This window comes from Tachyglossus aculeatus, unplaced genomic scaffold (assembly GCF_015852505.1).
Source record: "Tachyglossus aculeatus isolate mTacAcu1 unplaced genomic scaffold, mTacAcu1.pri scaffold_217_arrow_ctg1, whole genome shotgun sequence".
Taxonomy (NCBI): Eukaryota; Metazoa; Chordata; class Mammalia; order Monotremata; family Tachyglossidae; genus Tachyglossus; species Tachyglossus aculeatus.
The window spans coordinates 1-25,119 of NW_024044933.1; the positions used below are offsets into that span (position 1 = coordinate 1).

A 25,119-nucleotide genomic window follows, 5' to 3' on the forward strand; every position below is an offset into this window, starting at 1 on the left:
GGTGGAAGCAGGAGGCGTCTATGGGGGCGCTCTGAGGAGAGGATCATTCCGGGAGCAGCAAGACCGCGTGGTGTGATGGCGGGCGCTCCTCTCGGGAACGGAGTCCCGGGCGTCAATGGCGGCGCTCTGAGGAGAGGATCTTTCCGGTAGCAGCAAGGCCGCGCGGTGTGATGGCGGGGGGAGGGGGGGGCTTTCGGGCACATCATTAACAAAATTAATAGAACGAATAATAATAATAATAATAATAATAATAATAATAATAACATTTATTAAGCGCTTACTTTGAGACAGGCACTTTACTAAGAGCTGGGGTGGATATAAGCAAATCAGGTTGGACAGAGCCCCTGTCACACGTGGGGCTCACAGTCTCAATCCCATTTTACAGATGAGGGAACCAAGGACAAGAGAAGTGAAGTGACTTGCCCAAGGTCACATAGCAGACAGTGCCAGAGCCGGGATTAGAACTCATGACCTTCTGACACCCATGCCTGGGGTTTATTTAATATGCCATTCTGCTTCTAGCGGATTAGGGGTAGGGATAGTATCAACATTAGTGTTAGGGGAAAGAGTTGAGTAGAAGAATATTTACATAACAACTGTGTGTTTACACAGCCAAGTGCACACTCGATGCAGAGTGAAGGGAGGATAGGGAAGCGGCATGGCTTAGTGGAAAGAGCATGGGCTTGGGAGTCAGAGGACATGGGTTCTAATCCCGCCTCTGCCACTATTCTGCTGTGTGACCTTGGGCAAGACACTTAACCTCTCTCTACCTGGATACCTCGCCTGTAAAATGGGGATTAAGACTGTGAGCCCCACATAGGACAACCTGATGACCTTGTATCTACCCCAGCGCTTCGAATAGTGCTTGGCACATAGTAAGCACTTGGCAAATACTATTATTATTATTGTAGGGGAAATAAAGAGATTAGTCTTGGAAGGCCTCTTGGAGGAGATACCCAATCCAGACCCCTGGACTGGGAGTGAAGTTTAAACTCCTAGCAAATGAGCAAAAGGCCCTTTCTTGTGGCCCAACCTATGTTTCAACCAACATCATCCTCAACTTAAATCAGTACCCCAAACATCCAAGTCATCCAGAACAAAGGCTATTTCCTCAGGCTGCCTCAGAAGCCTCCCTTTCAAATGTTCACTTCAGAATCAATTTACATTCTATATTTATCACTGAGCAGGTGCTGGAAAATGGCATATTTGTGACAATTTCATTCTTAAAAGGTTGACAAATGTGCTGGAGCTGTTCTCCTATGTAGCATTTTTATGCTCTTTCATTGTCATCCCAACTGGGAAATCTTGGAATGATGAGATTAATAATAATAATATTAATGATGGTATTTGTTAAGCACTTACTATGGGCAAAGCACTGTTCTAAGATCTTGGGGGGATACAAGGTGATCAGATTTTCCCACGTGGGGCTCACGTTCTTAATCCCCATTTTACAGATGACGTAACAGAGGCTCAGAGAAGTTAAGTGACTTGCCTAAGGTCATACAGCAGACATGTGGTGGAGGCAGGATTTGAACCCATCACCTCTAACTCCCAAGATCGTGCTCTTTCCACTGAGCCACGCTGCTTCTCTAATGTGAATTAACTCTCATTTAACTAATTCCTTGCATTTCTTTCTCTTATCACTGCTGCTCCTCAATTGTCACTCTGATAGTCCACAGCCCTGGAAAATATAACATTTAGAAAGATCTAATTCTACAGCAGGGCCTAGTGGATAGAGCATGGGCCTGGGAGTCAGAAGGACTTGGGTTTTAATCCTGGACTTGTCGATTACTTGCTGTTTGGCCTTGGGCAAGTAACTTAACTTCTCTCTCCCTAAATTTCTTCAACTCTAAAATGGGGCTATATTTTCTCCCTTGTACCAAGACTGTGAGTCTCATGTAGGACAGGGACTGTGTGTGACCTAATTCATTTGTACCTACCCCAGCAGTTAGAACAATGTTTGACAAATAGTAAGTGACTAACAAATACCATTAAAAGAAAAAAAGATAATGAGGTTGTACCCGATCCATGTCCCACGTGGGGATCACAGTCTTAATTTCCATTTTACAGACAGGGGAACTGAGGTACAGAGACATAAAGTAACTTGCCCAAGGTCAAACAGAAAACAGGTTGCTGAGCCAGGACTAGAACCCAGCTCCTTTTATCCCCAGGCCTGTGCTTTATCCATAAGTCCATGCCACTTTGCAAAGTTTCGAAAGAAGCTTTTTAATGCCCTGAATCTTTCTCTCTTCTCACATGCCAGTTTGGCCTAATGGGAACAGCACAGGCCTGGGGGTCAGAGGACCTGGGTTCTAATCCTGACTCTGCCGATTGCCTGTTGGATGACCTTGGGTAAGTCATTAACCTCTCTGTAAACTTCTGCAAACCTCTCTCTTTTCTCATCTGTAAAATGGCATTCAAATGCCTATTTCTAGAATGTGAGCCCGTTGTTGGGTAGGGACCGTCTCTATATGTTGTCGACTTGTACTTCCCAAGAGCTTAATACAGTGCTCTGCATATAGTAAGTGCTCAATAAATATGATTGAATGAGTATTTTTTCTCCTACTTAGATTGTGAACTCAATGAGGAACAAGTACTGTGTCCAACCTGATTGTCTTGTATCTACCCCAGTGCTTATTTCAATGCTTGGCACAGAGCAAGCACTTAACAGATAGAACGATAATAATAATTAAATTGTAGGAAGATCCTTTTCTACCTAGCTTCTGTTGCAGCAGAGGTGGGACATTTTCTGGGCGGGGGTATGGGAGATGGGTCCTCTATGCTTCACTTTGGAAGGCAGTGTTCCTGAGAAGAGTATAGAAAGAGGGAAAGAGAACGGTACAAGGACTCAAAAGACAAAATGATATCTCTTTTCCTAGAATCCTCCAGGTAAAGGTAATTCCTAATTTAATATGGGAACTTTGAATTACATTGTAAGAGGGTTCATATCATATCCTAAAGTGTGGAGTAGAACATTTAATATCATTTTTATTCCATGTTAACTGTTTTCTGTGAGGGCTCTCTTAATTAGGACAGCAAATATTCGGCAAATTCTATTTGTGCCTATATTAACAATAAAGTTTGGGCCTGGGAGTCAGAAGGTCATAGGTTCTAATCCCAGCTCCACCACGTGTCTATTGTGTGACCTTGGGCAAATCACTTTTCTTCTCTGTGCCTCAGTTACCTCACCTGTAAAATGGGGATTGAGACCGTGAGCCCCACATGGGATAGGGAGAGTCTCCAACCCAATTTGCTTGTGTACAGTGCTTGGCACATAGTAAGCATTTAACAAATACTACAACTATTATATGCTCATTTGCTTCAGCCCTCACTGAATGTTGCCAGATAAATAGTAAAATGTCCAAGAATAATGGTGTATGCTGAATTCAACCTACTGTACTAAGGGTTTGGGATAGGCAAAAGGGCAAAACCCTGTTTCCTTCTCACAAGGAGCGTACACTCTAGTTGGAGAGACAGGCACATCTGTGAGTCATAGAACCAGAATAAATAGGACTGAATTTTTAAAGGAACACATACATTCACAAATCTGGGAGAGAGAATGAGGCTGAGAGAATAATGTCTTCTCATTTGAAGATGATAGGCCCTATTGACGTCTGGTTAAGCAGATAGGTATTGTTGACAAGGCTGATGCATGAATGAAAATCCATTCCATATTGTGTGTACAAGTCTGTTCTTTCACAGTATTGATGTGTAATGCTTCTTGGTCTGATATTCCCAAAATATCTGCTCAGGATGAGCAAACTCTCTTCTGAATGCCCTAGCCCAGACTGTACTGTGTATACAGCCCTCACTATTCTATGAATGACCTGAATTCTCTGTCCACTACAGTCACCTCAAATTACACAACATGCAAATCAGCCTTGGAAACAGCTTTCAAGAATCTGCTGGTGACAGAAAGATTCCTTAATTCCTTTCACACTAACGGCAGTTTGGCATCCAAGATAGTTCACACTCAGAGGCGTGGCTCCACCTTCATTCAGTCATATTTATTGAACACTTCCTCTGTGCAGAGCACTGTATTAAGCACTTGGGAGAATATAATACAAAAATAAACAGTCACATTCCCTGCCCCCAAGGATCTTGGAGTCTATAGTAAGCTTATATTTGGAGAGTTGGGTGGGTTGCCATGTTTTAATACTTTTTCATTCAAATATCAGCCCTGTATGTTCCAGAACCAGAAGGCATTGACAGGCTTTGTCAGTGCTAAATCAAGATTTTTAAAAATGGCTCTTGTAGTCTTCTTTAACTGGTCAAACACTGTACTGAGTGCTTAACAAATACCATAATTATTATAATGAAGTTGGACATAATCCTTGTCTCGCATGGAACCCACAGTCTAAGTGGGAGGGAGGGGAATTTAATCCCCATTTTACAAATTAGGTAACTGAGGCACAAAATAGTTAAGTGACTTGCCCATGTCACACAGCAGGCAGGTGGTGGGGTCAAATTAGATCAACAATCTTTTTCGATCCACTGACGAGGATCAGCAAATTATTACATTCTAGGATTTTGTCAGCTAGTGGGGCCGAGTACAGTGATCTGCACACAGCCAGTGCTTATAATAATTACTGCTACTAGTGGGGTGGGACTAGAAGGAGGTAATTTTAATGTATTTGTTAAGCACTTTCTATACGTCACACATTGTTCTAAACACTGGGGTAGGTACAAGTTAATTAGGTTGGACATGGCCCCTGTCCTGCATGGGGCTCGCAGTTTAAGTAGTAGGTAGGACAGGAATTTAAACCCCATTTTACAGTTGAGGAAACTGAGGCACAGAGAGGTTAATGACCTGACCAAGGTCACACTGAAAGCAATCGATGGAGCCAGGATTAGAACCCAGGTACTCTGACTCCCAGGTCTGGGCTCTTTCCACGAAGCAACACTGCTTGGTGGGTGTTAGCCTCAGTGGGTAACTTCTTTCATTCATTCGTTCATTCATTCATTGGTATTTATTGAGCACTTACTGTGTGCAGAGCACTGTACTAAGTGCTTGGGAAGTACAAGTCGGCAACAGATAGAGACGGCCCCTACCCAGCAACAGACTCACAGTCTAGAAGGGGGAAACAGACAACAAAACAAAACACGTAGACAGGTGGCAAAACCATCAGAATAAATAGATTAATGGCTATATGCACATCATTAATAAAATAGAGTAGTAATTATGTACAACTAAAATAAATTCAGTAATAAATATGTACAAATATATACAAGTGCTGTGGGGAGGGGAAGGAGGTAGGGCAGAGGGGCGGCAATGGGAAGGGAAGGGTTACCCATGGCCCATGAGTACACGGTGGACCAGCTGCAGAAGAAGTAAAAAAGGAGCTCTTTGAAGAGTGAACGGCAGCCAAACAACCCACAGAGTGCAACAGCTGCAGACTAAGCAAAAAGTGGTCCTCTTGAAGGAGCAGCAGAAAGACAATTCACAGCTGAGGGTGATTTGAAAATCATTACTCAGTACTGTACTGAGAAGCTGTCTAGCCTAATGGATAGAGCACGGGCCTGGGAGTCAGAAGGACCTGGGTTCCAATCCTGGATCTACCCTTTGTACCCTGTGTGACCTGTCTCCTCAGGCTATCTCCTAAAACAATCAGAATGTCCCATCTCAGAATTCCCCTAATCACAGTAGTCTGTTTGGGTTCCTCTGGTCTGGTGGGATTCACTGGGGCTGGAGGTGATTGTTAGGGCAGATGGACAAGAACAATCAATTAATTAAATGGTCAATCATATTTATTGAGTGTTTAGTGTACTGAGAGCACTGTTCTAAGTGCTTGGAAGTGTACAGTGTAGCAGAGTAGGTAGACAAATTCCCCACCCACAACAAGCTTACAGTCTAGAAGGGATAGACAGTAAAGGCACTGTGGGCAGGCAATTTGTCCGTTCATTGTTGTAATGTATGCTCCCAAGCACTTAGTACAATGCTCTTCACAAAATTAGCACTCAATAAATAAGATTGATTAACTGTCTAGAACAGTCCTCTAAGCTTGACCTAAGCAGGTCAAAGAAATGCCCAGCAGCCTTTCTGAAACTTCTGGATGGCCACCAGGTCTTTTAATACTAATACTAACACTGCTACTACTAATAATAATAATAACAATAATAATGATACTTCTAAGTACATATTGTGTGCCAAGCACTGTTCTAAGCACTGGGGTAGGTACAAGTTAACGAGATTGGACATAGTATCTGTCCAATATGGGGCTCACAGTCCTAATCCTATTTTGCAGATGAGGCAACTGAGGCACAGAGAAGTTCATTGACTTGTCCAAGGTCACACAGCAGACAGGTGCCAGAGCAGGGAATAGAACCCAGATCCACCTGAATCGCAAGTCTGTGTTCTATCTACTAGGCCACGCTGTCTTTCAAAAGGTCTTTTGGCTTTTGGAATGTAGTATCTGCCTACCACATCATGGTCAGAATCTGCAGCTGGTGGGAAGGAGACCAGCAGTAAATCCCTTTGTGGAAGGCAACGCTGTGACCAACGTTGTGGGAGAGTAATAAAGTCTCAGTTCTGCTTCAAAATGGCCAATTATTTTTTCCCATGAATAATATAGTTCACAGTCCTTTACTCTTAAGAAATTGAAATGAAAGAAGATTAAAGAGATAATAATAATAGTTATTATTATGATATTGCTTACTATGTGCCAGGCACTGTACTAAGCACTGGGGTGGATATAAGCAAATCAGATTGGACAAAGTCCCTTGTCCCGGTGTGGGGCCCACAATCTGAATCCCCATTTTGCAGATGATGTAACTGAGGCAGAGAGAAGTGAAGTGACTTGCCCAAGGTCACCCAGCAGGCTTGTGGTGGAGCAGAAATTAGAATCCATGACCTTCAGAGTTCCAGGCTCATACTCTATCCACTACACCATGCTACTTCTCTTTTGAACTGCAAACAATTTGTAACCATTTGAATCGTTTAACTTCTGAATCTTTAATCCCCCCTGAATTTTCTGATGCCTTCTCCCCCTTAATCCCTGTAGACCATACGCTCTTTGAGGGAAGGGAATGCGTCCAAAAACTCCATTGTATTGTACTGTTCCAAACACTTAATACAATGTTCTGCACATAGTAAATGCTGAATAAATGCCATTGATTAATTCCTCAGAACATTAATCCCATGATTTAGCATTCTAAAACATCATGCATATTCTGAGCACAGGAATCATTTTAATATCAATCAATCAGTGTTTTTATTGAGTGCTTATTTTGCACAGAGCAAAATATTAACTACTTGGCAATGTACAATGCAACAGAGTTGGTACATGTGCTCCTTGCCTACAAGTATAAAGCCATCTGGAATTTAGTCCACTGAAGAAGTTGAGAGTTGTTGCTTCTTCCAGGAATTAAGATATGTTTCCCAACATCCTAATATGGAAAGAAGACATAGAACCCTTCTGGGTCCCTGTGACTTTACCTGTTGAACTTGTCTCTGGGTTGAGGTGCGAAAGTTAGTTGCTATTAAGAAAAAGTGAAAATTTTTTGTTGCCTGAACATGCAGACCATATCTTACGTCTTCATTTTAACTTCCCCATTGGCTAGAACAATATGATGTCCATCTTAAGAGGTCACATGATTGATTAAAGTTAGAATTTCAGGTTTTTCAGTTTCCTATCTACCAGGTTAAAGGAATGAACATAGGCAAGATACAGAATGTCACCCTAGTAAAACGATAGGGAATCCTACACAACCATGAATAAGCTAGACATAAAAAACCTAGAATAGAGAAAGAGAGTTTGCTGACAATTCACAGTGAATAGTTTGACGGGTAGTGCTAGTATTTGCTTAATGTTGGTTTGAATATTACCTTTCCTGTTGAACTATTTTACTAGATATCACTTGTTTGAAGGCATTTTTCACTTCTTTGTTTCTCAAACTGTAGATAAGGGTGTTCAACATGGGGACCACAATGGTATAGAACACAGACGCCACTTGGTCCCTATCCAAAGAGTAGGATTTACTTGGCTTTAAATAAGTAAAGATCATTGTCCCATAGAATAACATCACCCCCATCAAATGGGAACCGCAGGTGGAGAAGTCTTTTTTCCTACCCTCTTTCGACTGTGTCTTCAAGATGGCAGGGAGGATGGCAACATAGGAGATGAAAATGATGATCAGAGATGGAACAAGTGTCAAACCCCCTAAACATATATGGAAATTTCTGTCTCAAGTGTGCTTTTGCAGGACAGAGATAAGATAGGGAAAGTATCACTGAAGAAATGATGGATGAGATTAGACTTGCAGAATGGTAATCCAGATTTAAAAACTTTAATGACCATAGAGTTGATGATGGTGACTAAATATGTCCCAGCCAGGAGCCAGGCAAAGACTCTCCAGGATACCACAACCATGTAAAGCAGTGGGCTATGGATGGCTACATAACGGTCATAAGCCATCACAGCTAAGAGAAAGCATTTGGCACCAGCTAAAGCAACGAAAAAGTACATCTGGGTAAAGCACCCGAAGAAAGATGGTCTTCTGCGATATTAATAAATTCATCATCGCTGTGGGTGTGATGACTGAAAAATAACTCAGTTATTATTTAAGTCGATGCTTAATAAGTAATTTCAGAGAGAGCTATGCACATTTCAATTGTAATGACTCCTTTTCAAATGAACGGTGTGGAGTCAACATTCTAAATACAATTGACACAAGGAGAAAAATGGTCTTTTTGATTTGTAGGTCACACGTATTTGCTCTGTCCTCCTCTTCCTTCCCTCAGAAGATGAGACGTTTTTCACCCTGGCGCCCTCTCTGGCTCCTCACTATCCTTTCAAGCAATGTTAATTAAATATTTTCCCCAACCCCAACTCCCCCTCTCTTCAATCCATCAAACACTCGCTCAAATTATGAGTTGAGGGAGATAAGGAAACTCAGAAGAGGTCCAGTCTTTAGGACTTAGAGACAGATCTTTCAACTGTAGAGCTAAAGAGAAAATAAGATTTGAATGGATTGTTTATAAAGAACTTTCCAAGACATTTCAGGTTTCTGTATTACACTTTAATATGCTTGAAAATATCTTTCCCATTGAAAGTTGAGGCTGCCTGACATGTTAAGTGAAATGGACTCTTGGGGTATTAGTGTTATTTTATTTCATCATTTTAGGCTGCGAGTTCATTGTGGAGAAGGAATGAGAATACCAACTCTGGTTTATTGCACTCCCCCAAGCCTTTAGTACAGTGCTCTGCACACAGTAAGTGTTCAATAAATTTGACTGATAGAATGAGCATTTTATTTTGAATTTCCTTCTTATTACAATATGCTCTAACATGCTGAATATGTTGTATCATTAGGCCGATGCTAAACATGGGTTTTTGAATGTTTAATTCTGAATCATAAGGCTCCAATTTTCCATTCACTGTGGTATTTGCCTCTGGAAAGGTTAAGCACTTTTCTTCTCCTATTTCCTCCACTCTCCCCACGACCACCGGAGGTGGTGGTAGTGGTGTTGGAGGTCTCCCAGCTAGACTTCACTCCTCTAATGCTAACACATTCTCTATATCTCAATCTCATCTATCTTGCCGCCGACCTCTTGCTCACATCCTGCCTCTGGCCTGGAAAATCCTCCCTCTTATCTGGTAGACAATTTTTCCCCCCCCACCCCATTTCAAAGCCTTACTGAAGGTACCTCTCTTCCCTGACTAAACCCTCTTTTCCTTTTCTTAGACTCCCTTCTGCATCACCCTGGCTTGCTCCCTTTATTCATTCCCTCCTCCCAGCCCCACAGCACTTATGTACCTACCTGTAATTTATTTATTTATATTAATGTCTGTCTCCCTTTCTAGACTGTAAGTTTTTGTGTGCAGGGAATGTGCTTGTTATATTGGACCCGCTCAAGTCCTTAGTACAGTGTTCTGCACACAGCAAGTGTTCAATAAATGTGATTAACTGACTGACTGATGGGATGGGGAGGGGGAAGGTGTTTGAGATCCACATTGCAACAGCCTAGGACCCTCTTGGCCCTGACTATTTCCTGACAAAAATGTACTAATGCATTTCCCCAATTCGTCTCACTTCATATAAAACCCAAGCCCCTGGTTTTGAAGTGAAGACTCCAAAGATTTTGACAATGAAGATAGGTTCTCCAATCAACACCCACCTACAAAGCAGATGAGGCAATATAGCTCTTGCTGTGGCTAAAGAGACTCCTGAAAATGCACTTAAGTCCTCCTCCTATTAGGGCATTTCATGCTAAAGGCTGTTGACCCCTGGACAGTTAGTTTTCCCTCTTTCCATCCAATGCTATACTATTTGACTTTAGCCTGTATTTCTGAGGCACTGATATATTTCTCCATACTTATTTCTCCATACTTATTCTCTGTCTGTCCTATGCTGTCGAGTCATGTCCAATGCATAGAGGCACCAAAGACACATCTCTCCCAGAACCCCCCACTTCCATCTGCAATCATTCTGGTAGCATATCCAGAGAGTTTTCTTGGCACCAAAAAACAGAAGCGGTTTACCATTGCCACCTTCCACGCAGTAAAAGATTCTCTGCCCTGGACTCTCTCCCATGCCACTGCTGCCCAGCACAGGCAAGTTTTGAACTTTTAGCAGATTGCCTTCCATTCGCTAGCCACTGCCCAGGCTAGGAATGGAATGCGTATGCCTCTGCTTTACAATCCCTCTCGTAATAGAAAATGGCAGAGTACTGGAAACTCTCTAGGTAGACCCTGAGAGGGTCCGTACTTATTACCTCCACCAAACTAGGGCCAGGGACCATGTTAATCAACCGTACAATCACTTGATAGTGTGGTCTAGTGGAGAGTCCAGGCCTGGAAATCAGAAGAACACTGTTTCTAATCCTTGCTCTGCCATTTGTCTACTTTGTGACCTCGGACAAGTCACTTCACTTTTATGTGCCTCAGTTACCTCATATGCACAATGAGGATGAAGACTGTGAGCACCATGTGAGAAGGTGACTGTGGCCAACCTGATTTGTTTGCATCCACTGCAGTGCTTAGTACTGTGCCTGGCACATAGTAAGCACTCAACAAATACCACAGTTGTTATTATTATTATTCACTTCCATATAAAAATCTCCCCAGTGCTTAATTCAGTGCCTCTAAGTTTCATAAATGTTTATGGTAATTGGGACGATTCTTTAGCACCTGTACTCCTCAAATATTAATTCGAATCTGGTGGACTCAGATAAGGTGACATCTGATTCAACCAGTTTAGACTGAATATTTTTCACCTTTATTAGGCAAAGACTGGGAAATTACTAAGGCTTAATACGAACATATTCATCTAGAGTAAACTGATATAAAACATTCTTTCTAATAGCATATATGTAAGGGGGGCCAGAAGGTGTCCAAAGGTTATTGGAGAAATTCAGGTAGCCTATGAAGGCGTGGTTCAGTGGAAAGAGTATGGGCTTTGAAGTCAGAGGTCATGGGTTCGAATCCCGACTCCACCACATGTCTGCTGTGTGACCTTGGACAAGTCACTTAACTTCTCTGAGCCTCAGTGACCTCATCTGTGAAATGGGGATTAAGAATGTGAGCCCCACGTGTGACAACCTGATCAGCTTGTATCCCTCCGAGTGCTTAGAACATTGTTCTGCACATAGTAAGCATTTAACAAATGCCAACATTATTATTAGTAGTAGTAGTAGTAGTAGTAGTAGTAGTAGTAGTAGTATTATGGGGTTGTGTGCTGTAGTAGGTTTAATTTTGCACCACTGATGAGAGCAGACCACAGGATTCTTTATCCAGCTGTGTCTGTGTTTGTGGATTTATTTCTGTTGGAAAAGTATAGAAATATATTTGGCTAGTTAAATGTTGACACGACAAACATTTGACACAACAAATGTTGACACGGCAAACTATAATATTTAATTATTCAGGAAAAAATACCATTTGACAAAGAAATGGATGATGATTGCATTTATGAGTGGCTATTTGTTTTACTTCTTTACAATTATTATATTAATTAGACAAAACTGCAACCTTGAATTAGGCTGGTTGTCCTAGGAACTTGGTATTCTCTCCCACACGGTGGCTCTAAAATGGTAATTGGAGGAGTACATTCTGGATCAAAAACTCAGAGTGGGTAGGAAATGTGTCTACCAACTAACTTATAGTGTCTTCTCCCAAGTTCCTACTACAGTGCTCTGCACACAGTTAACACTTGATAAATTTGTTTGATTGACTGATTGATTGGAACAAAACGATGATAGCTTCTTTGTTATTTACCCATATGGATTGTCCTTCCAACATGTAACATCTCCCCTAATAAATCCTCTTACCCAAGCCTGTGCATCTGTAGAAATCCTTGTTGAGCCCTCAATCATCTGTAAAGTTTTCCTTGACATCACTGATTTTCACTTGTCTAGGAATTAACAACTGCAACTTACTGAATATCCTTCATTTTTAATGTTTCAGCATTTTTATTGGTATTTCATTAATTCAATCGTATTTATTGAGTGCTTACTGTGCGCAGAGCACTATTTGTCGGTGTGGCGGGTCACGTCTGGCGGGGGGACGGGCCGCCCCGCCCCGGCGTGACGTTTTCCTTTCTGTTGTCCCGAACCAGGGCGGACTGTCCTCAGTGCGCCGCGACCGCGTCGCGTGGCTGGGTTTTCCCCAACGGGGGGCTTCATTCGCCACGTCATCCACCAAGCTAACTCTCTTCCTCCCTTCAAGGCCCTACTGAGAGCTCACCTCCTCCAGGAGGCCTTCCCAGACTGAGCCCCTTCCTTCCTCTCCCCCTCGTCTCCCTCTCCATCCCCCCCATTTTACCTCCTTCCCTTCCCCACAACACTTGTATATATGTATGTATATATGTCTGGACATATTTATTACTCTACTTATTTATTTATTTTACTTGTACATATCTATTCTATTTATTTTATTTTGTTAGTATGTTTGGTTTTGTTCTCTGTCTCCCCCTTTTAGACTGTGAACCCACTGTTGGGTAGGGACTGTCTCTATATGTTGCCAACTTGTACTTCCCAAGCGCTTAGTATAGTGCTCTGCACATAGTAAGCGCTCAATAAATATGATTGATTGATTGATTGATTGATTTGTTAAGCACTTACTATGTTCCGGGTACTGAAGTGTGCACTGGGGTAGATACAAGCTAATCAGTTTGGACACAGTTCATATAATAATAATGGCATTTGTTAAGCACCTACTATGTGCCAAGCACTGTTCTAAGCGCTGGGGGATACAAGGTAATCAGGTTGTCGCACATGGTACTCACAGTCTTAATCCCCATTTTACAGATGAGGTAAATGAGGCACAGAGAAGTTAAGTGACTTGTCCAAAGTCACACAGCTGACAAGTGGCAGAGCCGGGATTAGAACTCATGACTTCTGACTCCCAAGCCCATGCTCGTTTCACCGAGCCACGCAGCTTCTTCATATCCCAACTGGGGCTCAACGTCTTAATCCCCATTTTACAGATGAGGTAACTGAGGCATAGAGAAGATAAATTATTTGCCCAGGAACACACAGAAGACAAGTATCTGATCAATAACAATGTCATATTCAACTCCATCCTCACCCTTGACAATTTTTTATCGATTTCAAGCATGCTCACTTCTCAGAATTCATCTTAATAGAATGATGTGTTCTTGTGATATTTATGTTCCTATAATGAGAATACTCTAAACTCTGGGGCTGACACAAGATAATCAAGCTGACCTGTCCCACACGGGACTCACACTCTAAGAGGCAAGAAGGACGGGCCATAGATGCCACTCTTTAGGAACAGAAGTAACCCATAAACATTGGAGGCAGAGGCAGAAGACCCCCTTTGGGCTTGGGATTCAAAAGGACCTGCGTTCTAATTCCAGCTCCACCACTTGTCTGTTGTGTGACCGTAGGCAAGTCACTTAACTTCTCTGTGCCTCAGTTTCCTCATCTGTAAAATGGGGAATAAAGCTGTGAACTCCACGAGGGACAGGGACTGCATCCAAACTGCTAACCCTGTGTCCACCTCAACACTTAGAACATAGTAACCGCTAAACAAATACCATTATCATCATCCTCAATCATCATCATCATATAGAACATGCAGGAAAAGGTCAGGGAACTAATAAGGAGCATAGCAGTTGGAGAAAATCATCTTGAGGGGTGGCTAATCTAGAAGACATTGAATTTTACAAGAAAAGTCTTATGCAACACACCTCTGTTGCCTTCATTCAATAAGACCAACCCTGCCATTTAGTCACGTAGTATATTGTCTGCTTGTGGCTCCACTGAAAGGATTTCACAGTGAAGTCATTCAAGGACTAGGTTTTGCTTCTTGAAGTTCCTGGGATGAAGGATGCTATGAGGAGGGGGCAGTGGGGAATGAGCTCGACCTCCTGTTCCCGCCATCCTTAGATCTTCCTATCGGGGGTTTGGGGGATGCTGGGTTCTTCTGAACAGCCCAGGACACAAGGCTGCGGAGATGAGGGCTCAAGCCTGAGTGTCCTTGCTGGTGTTTTCCTTTCTAGGACTGGGTGAAGTGATGAGGCTGTCCCAGCTACCCGCTGCTTTGGGCCAGGGGAGGTCAGCAGGGCGGGAGCTGGTCCTTAGGTCGTTTTAACCCTACTTGGTGCCACCCTGAAGGGCCCAGGGGTAGCAAAAGGAGGTGGTGATGGTGGCAGGACTCCGAGCACACGGGCAAGAGCTCCAGAGGTGACCAACACAGAGAAGGCCCGCAGAGAGGACCAGAGGGAGGGAGGGGGTCACACAGAGGGTCTGGGCTTCAAGTCCTGTACCAGAGCCCTCCTCCCGGGTCTCCATCCTGATGACTTCCCCTTCTTTCTCCAGCAGATGACTTCTGCCTGTTGTTCTACTTCCAGCCACATCATTATAGGGCAAAGACGGATCACCCTGCTCAAGGCATTTTTCACCTCTTTATTTCTCAGGCTGTAGATAAGGGGGTTCAACATGGGGACCACAATGGTGTAGAAAACAGAAACCACCTGGTCCTTACCCAGAGAGGAAGACTTACTTGGCTTTATGTATGTAAAGATTAGTCTCATAGAAGATAGTTACTCCCTTGAGGTGGGGAGCACAGGTGGAGAAAGTTTTTTTTTCTTCCCACAGTAGAGTCGATCTTCAAAATGGCAGGGATAATAGCCATGTAAGAGACTGTAATCATTATCAGAGACATTGCAAGGGTGGAGCCACCTAACATAGAGATCATGATTTCCGTGTTGTGTGTGTCAGTGCAGGACAAAACCAAGATTGGTGAGATATCACAGAAAAAATGGTGAATTACATTTGAGTTGCAAAATGGTAACCTAGCTATGAACAGAAGACTTAGCAGGGAATTTGTAAAAGCAACACCATATGACCCAACCATAAGCCACATGCATAATCTTGAGGACATAACAGAGGAATAAAGCAGTGGGTTACAGATAGCTACATAACAATTACATGCGATTGCAGAGAGGAGAAAGCATTCTGTTCCTGCCAAAGAAATGAAAAAATACATTTGGGAAAAGCAGCCAATGAATGAGATTTTCTTTCTGGATGTTAATAGATTCTCCAAGGTTTTGGGAGTTATGGCTGTGAAGTAGCTCAGATCAACAAATGACAAACCGCACAGGAAAAAAATACATGGGGCTGTGATGCTGAGAGTCTTTCTGGATTATCAGGATCAGCCCTAGGTTCCCGACCACAGAAATCAAATAGATCAAGATAAATACCGTGAAAAGGACCGGTTGGGCTCTTGGAGAATCTGTCAGGCCCATGAGGATAAGGTCGGCCATTCCGGTACCATTTCCTGCAGCCAGTGGCTTCAGCATCTCTCTTCTAGTGAGAAATGAATATTGAAATTCAGGGGGAAAATGTTCCTGCAGTTTAAGGGATATTAGGAGAAATAGTAGAGAAACATACATAGGGATGGAAACTGTTATTTGATCACATCTCGTTCGATATCGGTGCTTGGGTAGAGGGAAGTCACAGAAGGCCGGGTTTTTCCTTCTCAGGCAACAGCGATGGGAGAAGTTTATGTTCACTTAGAATTGGAGAAAGCTTTCGACACGGCAGAGTCATTGAGTAACTACACAGAATTAAAGCAATTTCGCAATAACTCAATTGTCTCTCACCAATTCCCACAGTTCTGATAACATGAAGGAGTTCAGCACCTACGAAGGGGTTCTGGATGTTTGCATGTGTTGTGTGTATGTGTATGTGGCGGGGGGGGGGGGACAGAAGATGGCCATGGGAGTAATCATGGCCTAGTGGTTTGAGCCGAGGTCTGGGATTCAGAAGGACCTGAGTTCTAAACTTGGCTCCATCACTTGTCTGCTGTGTGACCTTGGGTAAGTCACTTAACTTCTCTGTACATCATTTACCTAATCTGTAAAATGGGAATTAAGACTGTGAGCCCCATGCGGGACAAGAACTATGTCCAACCTGATTAGCTTGTATCTACTCCAGCACTTAGAACAGTGCTTGACACATAGTAAGTGCGCTTAGTACAGTGTTCTACAAAACATAAGCACTCAGTAAATAGTATTGAATGAATGAATGAATGAATGAGAGACAGCGGCAGACAGAACACTCAGGCTGCTGGGTCCAGGGGGATGGCAGCAGAAGGAAGTGATTAACAAATATCATATTACCCACCCTGTGAACTCCTACTCTTACAACAAGAATTAGAATGTGATTCTTTCTTCTATTTCTTCTTCTGACTTACCTTTTCTGGTTTCTCATCTTTCAACAGGTTTCAGGCTAGTTTAAAAAACTGATAATTATTTATTAAGCATTTGCTATGTTCCAAGTGCTGGAGTAGATGCAAGACAATTGGATGGGACCCAGTCTATGTCCCACATGAGAATCACGGTCCAAACTGGAGGGAAGACAGGTATCTTATCCCCATTTTACAGATGGGAAAATTCAGGCACAGAGAAGTTAATTAACTCTCCCAAGTTCACAATGAGACAAGTGTTGAAGCAGGGAATGGAAGCTATGACATATGGTCCAATGCTGTTATCTCAAGACGGCTAGCCTCAGGTACCTAGGAAAGACCTCAAGCCTGAGATTAGGAGAGTGAAGAGTATGCCCCAGAGAATCCTGGGAAGGCCATCTATATATCCCTGATCCCATCTTGTTACTGATTAGTTGCTATTTTGAGGCCAGTTACAGGAGTTCCACAAAGTGCTGAATGCAATCTCCATCTTGGATGAACATGGGCTGGTGGCGATTTCGTATCTCTACTCTCCCTTCTCAAGTCTCAGAACAACTTCCATTACGAGACCAGAGCCGAAGGGATCTACCTCCTATAGATATATGCATATCTTTAAATTATATATAACGAATCATTTATTTATATGAATAGCTGTCTCCCCATCTAGACTGTGGGCTCATCGTGGGCAGGGAATATGTCCACCAACGCTGTTGAATTTTACTGTCCCAATTGCTTAGTATAGTGCTCTGTACATAGTAAGCTCTCAGTAAATACAGCTGATAATGATGATGATTATTGATGATGATGATTTACTAAAGTCAAATTTGTTCTTATGTTTAAATGAATCAGAGAGGATACATGATGAAGAGACTTTGAGATGTTTCACTTTAATTTAGATTGTGGCTTCCAATTCAAGACTTTTTCACAAAACTCCAAGAACCTAGTTATCATAGAAACTTTCCAGGGCACCATTATACAGAATTTACTACAAAATTGTAACTGACCAGAGACATAATCACTTACCCTTTATAGTAGTTGCCAGTTCTGATTAGGCGATATGACAGAGTTAACGAAAGGGTCTATTTGAAATCCCAACTCTCCCTACTCAATGGGATCATTCCAAAAGGAGAATGAGTAGAAAAATGCCATACATTAAAAGAAATGTTGATGTTCTTTAAAAAGAGAAGGATGCCATAAGAAGGCTTTTTGTCTACTAACATGATATAATATCACATTGTCGCCCATTTGTGTGCATTGAGTGATTATTGTGTGGTTAAAAAAATGCATCCCTCCAAGAATCAGGTTATTCAGAGGAAGGTGATAACTTTCCCGAAGAAACTTCTCTGTACTAGTTTGCCATTGCAGATTTTCCTTGGCTATAAAATGGATTTAGTTCCCAAGAAATATCTGAGCCCTGTGATTTAAATCTTTTCCCCCGGTTCCTCCCCCTCCTCCTTCCCTCACCCCCAACGATCTGGCCTCCTACTTCATTAACAAAATTAAATCCATCAGGTCCGACCTCCCCAAAGGCACTCCCCCTACTTCTCCAACCCACTGGCTCTCAAGACTCTCTGCTACTCTCCCATCCTTCCCAGTAGTATCTTCAGAGGAGCTCTCCTCCCTCGTCTCAAGTGCTACTCCGGCCACCTGTTCTTCTGACCCCATTCCCTCTCATCTCATGAAATCTCTCGCTCCATCCCGTCTCCCCTCCTTAACCTCCATCTTCAACCGCTCACTTTCCACTGGTCCCTTCCCCTCTGCCTTCAAACAGGCCCATGTCTCTCCCATTCTAAAAAAACCCTCTCTTGACCCCATCTCACCTTCTAGTTATCGCCCCATATCCCTCCTACCATTCCTTCCAAACTCCTTGAAGGAGTTATCTACACGCGCTGCCTCGAATTCTTCAACACCTACTCTCTCCTCGACCCCCTCCAGTCTGGCTTCCGTCCCCTAGATTCCACGGAAAATGCCCTCTGAAAGGTCACCAATGACCTCCTACTTGCTAAATCCAACGGCTCCTACTCTATCCTAATCCTCCTCGACCTCTCAGCTGCCTTCGACACTGTGGACCACCCCCTTCTCCTCAACACGCTATCCGACCTTGGCTTCACAGACTCTGTCCTCTCCTGGGTCTCCTCTTAGCTCTCCGGTCGTCCATTCTCAGTCTCTTTTGCAGGCTCCTCCTCCCCCTCCCATCCCCTTACTGTGGGGATGCCCCAAAGTTCAGTTCCTGGTCCCCTTCTGTTCTCGATCTACACTTACTCCCTTGGTAACCTCATTCGCTCCCACGGCTTCAACTATCATCTTTATGCTGATGACACCCAGATCTACATCTCTGCCCCTGCTCTCTCCCCCTCTCTCCAGGCTCACATCTCCTCATGCCTTCAGGACATCTCCATCTGGATGTCTGCCCGCCACCTAAAACTCAACATGTCGAAGACTGAACTCCTTGTCTTCCCTCCCAAACCTTGCCCTCTCCCTGACTTTCCCATCTCTGTTGACGGCACTACCATCCTTTCTGTCTCACAAGCCCGCAAACCTGGTGTCATCCTCGACTCCGTTCTCTCATTCACCCCTCACATCCAAGCCGTCACCAAAACCTGCCGGTCTCAGCTCCGCAACATTGCCAAGATCCGCCCTTTCCTCTCCATCCAAACCGATACCCTGCTCGTTCAAGCTGTCATCCTAACCCGTCTGGACTACTGTATCAGCCTTCTCTCTGATCTCCGTTCCTCATGTCTCTCCCCACTTCAATCCATACTTCATGCAGCTGCCCAGACTGTCTTCATCCAGAAACGCTCTGGGTATGTTACTCCCCTCCTCAAAAATCTCCAGTGGCTACCAATCAATCTGAGCGTAAGGCAAAAACTCCTCACCCTGTGCTTTAAGGCTCTCCATCACCTCGCCCCCTCCTACCTCACCTCCCTTCTCTCCTTCTACAGCCCAGCACGCACCCTCCGGTCCTCTGCCGCTAATCTCCTCACCGTGCCTCGTTCTCGCCTGTCCCGCCATCGATACCTGGCCCACGTCATTCCTCGGGCCTGGAATGCCCTCCCTCTGCCCATCCGCTAAGCTAGCTCTCTTTCTCCCTTCAAGGCCCTACTGAGAGCTCACCTCCTCCAGGAGGCCTTCCCAGACTGAGCCCCTTCCTTCCTCTCCACCTCGTCCCCCTCTCCATCCCCCTCCTTCCCTTCCCCACCGCATATGTATATATGTATATACGTCTGTACATATTTATTACTCTATTTATTTATTTTACTTGTACATATCTATTCTATTTATTTTATTTTGTTGGTAAGTTTGGTTTTGTTCTCTTTCTCCCCCTTTTAGACTGTGAGCCCACTGTTGGGTAGAGACTGTCTCTATATGTTGCCAACTTGTACTTCCCAAGCGCTTAGTACAGTGCTCTGCACACAGTAAGCGTTCAATAAATACGATTGAGTGATTGATTGATTGATTGATTAATTTAATTTTGGTCATAAATTTTTCATGAGCTTTCCTATCGTCTGTCCCTGGGCAAATAAAGTATTCAGATCAAATCTAGAACAGCACTAGCCATTTCCAAGGAAAAGATCATGCCGGCATTATTTATAGGGATTCTGGGCAATGTCAGGTTCTGATTTGTTCAACACAGTGCTGATGGCCTCAGAGCATCTCTCCACCAGAGAGTTAATAACTAACAAGCCTTGTTTCTCCGTAGGGAGGCGGGGATTAAATTGGTTACATGGGTCACTTTCAAAGTAAGATTATGAGAAGGTTTTTAAAAGACAAATGTTTAGAATGGGATAAACCCAGGTGCACTCTGGTTCTCCGTAGTGTGTGATTTCCCTAAGAACACTCTTGGGAAATTTGGGGATGTTCTTCAGATGCATTCATCAATTTAGAGAAAATGTGGTGTGTTGGATGGAATAGACAAATCCCAGGTGCGGCAGCAGACTTGAGACATAAACTGTCATGTGAGTGTTCTTTGTTGAAAAATTCAATAAGCTTGTTAATCTCTGCATTACAGCAGAAATGAGATATTTTAATATTTTTCATGATTTTGTTATTAATTTACTCTCTTCCAAGCACTGTACTGAGTGCAGAGGTGGATATAAGCTTCAAGCTAATTAGGTTGGACACAGTCCCTGTCTCATTTGGGGATTACAGTTTTCATCACCATTTTACAGATGAGGTACCTGAAGCATAGAGAAGTAAAATGACCTACCCAAGGACACATAGCAGACAAGTGGCAGAGCCGGGATTAGGACCCACAGCCTTCTGACTCCAAGGCCTGTGCTCTATTCACTAAGCTATGCTGCTTTTCATGGCTTGCATGATTGACCTTGATTCTTCTCTTTCAAAATAGGCCCTGTACGTGGACTTCATTGACCACTAAAGGATTTTGTAAATCATGAAGACCTGGGAGTCATCCTCCTCAGGTTTGGCTTTCCCGAATTTGTTATCATCAGAATGTCATACTCTGTTGGAACGGCAGTCAGTGTTATGGATAAAAGGTGCTTAAGGACACCCTTTGCTGTCACAAATGGTGTTACTCATTGCACCGATGCTTTTCACCGTAACATTTACAGTGTTGGGACTGACACATATTAAGTGTGGAATTTGGCAGCTACATACAGAATCTCCTAGATTCTTGAATTTGCAGGGACTTTATGCCAAGACAGTGGTTTCAAAGACTCTCATTGATGAGCCCCTGAATGCTCTGGGCTGATAGCCTGAAAAAGACTGACATCGTACTTCAATTAAGGTCCAATTTCCTAACTCCTGCTCGAAATGCTATCCACTGATGGTAGGCAGCTTAATTCTGCTCCCTGAGGTGCAGGGTTTCACCAAATGCTGTTTAGAATGGCCAAGTGAAAAGACCATAAAGAGGTTGAGAATCCGGCAGAGTTCTAATCGCAGTTTTGCCACTTGTCTGCTGTGTGACCTGTCTGCAGTGTGACTTTGGGCAAGTCACTTCACTTCTCTGGGCCTCTGTTACCTCGTCTGTGAAATGGGGAATGAGACTCTGAGCCCCAAGTGGGACAGAGATCCTGACTTGCTTGCATCCACCTCAGTGCTTAGTACTGTACCTGGAACATAATAAGAGCTTAGCACATACCACTGCCTCTCAAGCTCACAACTGGAGTTTCCAATGCTCTAGCAGTCTCAACTACGGGAGGGAGAGTCAAGCAGAGGCATAGCCATTCCATTCCTAGCTTGGACAGTGGCTAGCAAGTGGAAGGAAATCTGCTACAAGTCTTATCTCACTGTACTGGGCAGCAGCAGCGTGGAAGAGAGACGAAGAGACTCGAGGTTACTGCACGGAAGGAGACAGTGGTAAACTACGTCTGGAGTTTTACAAAGAAAACTCTATGGATACACTACCAGAACGATTGCAGATGGAGGTGGAGCATTCTGGGAGAGAGGTGCCCGTGACATTGCTATGTGTAAGAGATGAGTCGACAGCATAAGACAAGACAAACACATACTGCAATTATTATCAGTATTACCTTACATTGTAAACTCCTTGAGGGAAAGGATCTTGTCTGCCAACTAGATTGAGCTGTACTCTTCTAAGCACTTAGTAGAGTGCTGTATACACAGTAAGCACTTAACAAATATCACTGATTAACTACTCTGTGTCTGTTTCCTCATTTGTAAAATGGCGATTCAATAACTATTCTCCCTTAGAATGTGAGTCCCACATGGGACTGGGACTGTGTTTGACCTAAATACCTTGTTTCGACCCCAGCACGTAGTACAGTGCATAATAATAATAATAATAGTTATTATTATTGTCATTATCATTACCATCTTGGCACATAGTAAGTGCTTAGCAAATTCCATCATTATTATCATTATTGATACCCCAGTTCTTAATACAGTGCTTGATTTGACTATCAATAATGATAGTTGTGTATTTGTTACGCACTTACTTTGGGGTAAAGACTGTATTAAGACCTGTTCAGCATTTGGAGAGTTGCCCTTGGATTTGCAAACTTAATTCACCCATCCTCAGCACCACAGCACATATCTACTAACTCTGTTATATCGTAGTCACCCAGGCACTTAGTATAGTGCTCTGCATACAGTAAGTGAACAGTAAATACTATTGATTGATTGATTGATTGGAACATTGTCTCTGGAAAGAAAGGGATGCCAGCCTGTTGGCAAAGATGTGATATCTGAGGTGATATTGTCAACACAATATTGTTAGGCTGTAAGCTCCTCTAGACTGTAAGCTCACTGTGGGCAGGGAATGTGTCTGTTTATTGTTATATTGCGCCCTCCCAAGCATTTAGTACAGTGTTCTGCACACAGTAAGTGCTCAATAAATACAATTGAATAATTGAATCAATATGACCTTGAAGAGGGGACACCACATGGACAGTATATACAGCAACCTCATCAATTCCATTTGCACTGAATGAGACATATTACCAACAGAGAGTGACAAGAACACATCCTACATTCCAAGTTCCTACACTGTAGTGGAATCATAAGTGGCCAAATAGTCCACATTTAAAACAAAACAATAGATAGAGAAGTAGCGAGCTTTCCAAAGCAGGAGAGATTTTTCAAGCGGAGGAATTTAATAATCATAGGAGGGTGAGATGGGGTTTATTCATTTGCAGACCATTTGGGACACAAAGTCTGGAAAAAGCAGTGGACTACAGATGGCTTACCTCTTAGGGTCACACCTGGAGAGTTTCCAGGACTCCACCAGTCTCGGCTATGGGAGGGAGAGTCAAGCGGAGGCATTTCCATTCCATTCCTTGCTTGGGCAGTGGCTAGTGAGTGGGAGGCAATCTGCTACAAATCAAAGCTCACCTGTTCTGGACAGGAGCAGCATGGGAGAGAGTCGAGAGTGAAGAATCTTGTTTACTGCGTGGAAAGAGGCAGTGGTAAACCAATTCCGTATTTTTACCAAGAAAACTCTATGGATACACTACCAGAATGATTGGCGATGGAGGTGGGGCATTCTGTGATAGATGCATCCATGGTGCCATTATAGGTTGGACATGACTCAAAAGCATAACACAACAATAGATGGCTATACAACAGTCAGAGCACATCAGGTCCATGAGGAAGCTCTCATTACAGACTAAGCCAAGAGTTAAGTACGTATGGCCAAAAAACTCAGTGTAAGGAATGGTTTTCCATTTGAATAAGAAATTGATTAGGGTCACGACAATTGTAGAGGAATAAAGGATATCGATGAATGCCAAGTTGCTGAGCATAAGCTCCTTACAACCAGATAACGTGTCACTTCTTTATTCTGTATTTCCCAAGAGCCTCAGACAGTGTACCTCATCGTGTGGACCCTCAATCAATCAATCAATCAATCGTATTTATTGAGCGCTTACTGTGTGCAGAGCACTGTACTAAGCGCTTCTGAAGTACAAGTTGGCAACATATAGAGACAGTCCCTACCCAACAGTGGGCTCACAGTCTAGAAGGGGGAGGCAGAGAACAAAAGCAAACATATTAACAAAATAAAATAAATAGAATAGATAGGTACAAGTAAAATAAAAAAATAGAGTAATAAATATGTACAAACATATATACGTATATACAGGTACTGTTGAGAAGGGAAGGAGGTAAGATGGTGGGGATGGAGAGGAGGACGAGGGGGAGAGGAAAGAGGGGGCTCAGTCTGGGAAGGCCTCCTGGAGAAGGAGAGCTCTCAATAGGACCTTGAAGGGAGGAAGAGAGCTAGCTTGGCGGATGTGCAGAGGGAGGGCATTCCAGGCCAGGGGGATGACGTGGGACGGGGGTCGACGGCGGGACAGGCGAGAATGAGGCACGGTGAGGAGATTAGTGACAGAGGAGTGGAGGGTGCGGGATGGGCTGTAGAAGGAGAGAAGGGAGGTGAGGTAGGAGGGGGCGAGGTGATGGCGAGCCTTGAAGCCCAGGGTGAGGAGTTTCTGCCTGATGAGCAGATCGATTGGTAGCCACTGGAGATTTTTGAGGAGGGGAGTAACATGCCCAGAGCGTTCTGGACAAAGACAATCCGGGCAGCGGCATGAAGTATGGATTGAAGTGGGGAGAGACACGAGGATGGGAGATCAGAGAGGAGGCTGATGCAGCAGTCCAGACGGCATAGGATGAGAGCTTGAACGAGCAGGGTAGCGGTTCGGATGGAGAGCAAAGGGTAGATCCTGGCAATGTTGCAGAGCTGAGACCGGCAGGTTTTGGTGACGGCTTGGTTGTGAGGGATGTGAGCGGAGTCGAGGGTGACACCAAGGTTGCGGGCTTGTGAAACGGAAAGGATGGTAGTGCTGTCAACAGAGATGGGAAAGTCAGGGAGAGGGCAGGGTTTGGGAGGGAAGACAAGGAGTTCAGTCTTCGACATGTTGAGTTTTAGGTGGCGGGCAGACATCCAGATGGAGATGTCCTGAAGGCATGAGGAGATGCGAGCCTGGAGAGAGGGGGAGAGAGCAGGGGCAGAGATGTGGATCTGGGTGTCATCAGCGTAAAGATG

The 25,119-nt window shown here is 43.7% G+C and overlaps 1 non-coding gene and 1 pseudogene across 1 annotated transcript; one reads left to right on the top strand and one right to left on the bottom strand.

Annotated features, from left to right (window-relative positions):
* Positions 1-7,825: 7,825 nt before the first annotated feature.
* On the bottom strand, positions 7,826-16,678 carry LOC119923672 (annotated as a pseudogene).
* Positions 16,679-23,317: 6,639 nt separating this feature from the next.
* LOC119923679 lies at positions 23,318-23,455 on the top strand. The gene has a single exon (XR_005448931.1). It is a non-coding gene; the product is annotated as a small nucleolar RNA SNORA7 (small nucleolar RNA).
* Positions 23,456-25,119: the final 1,664 nt, after the last annotated feature.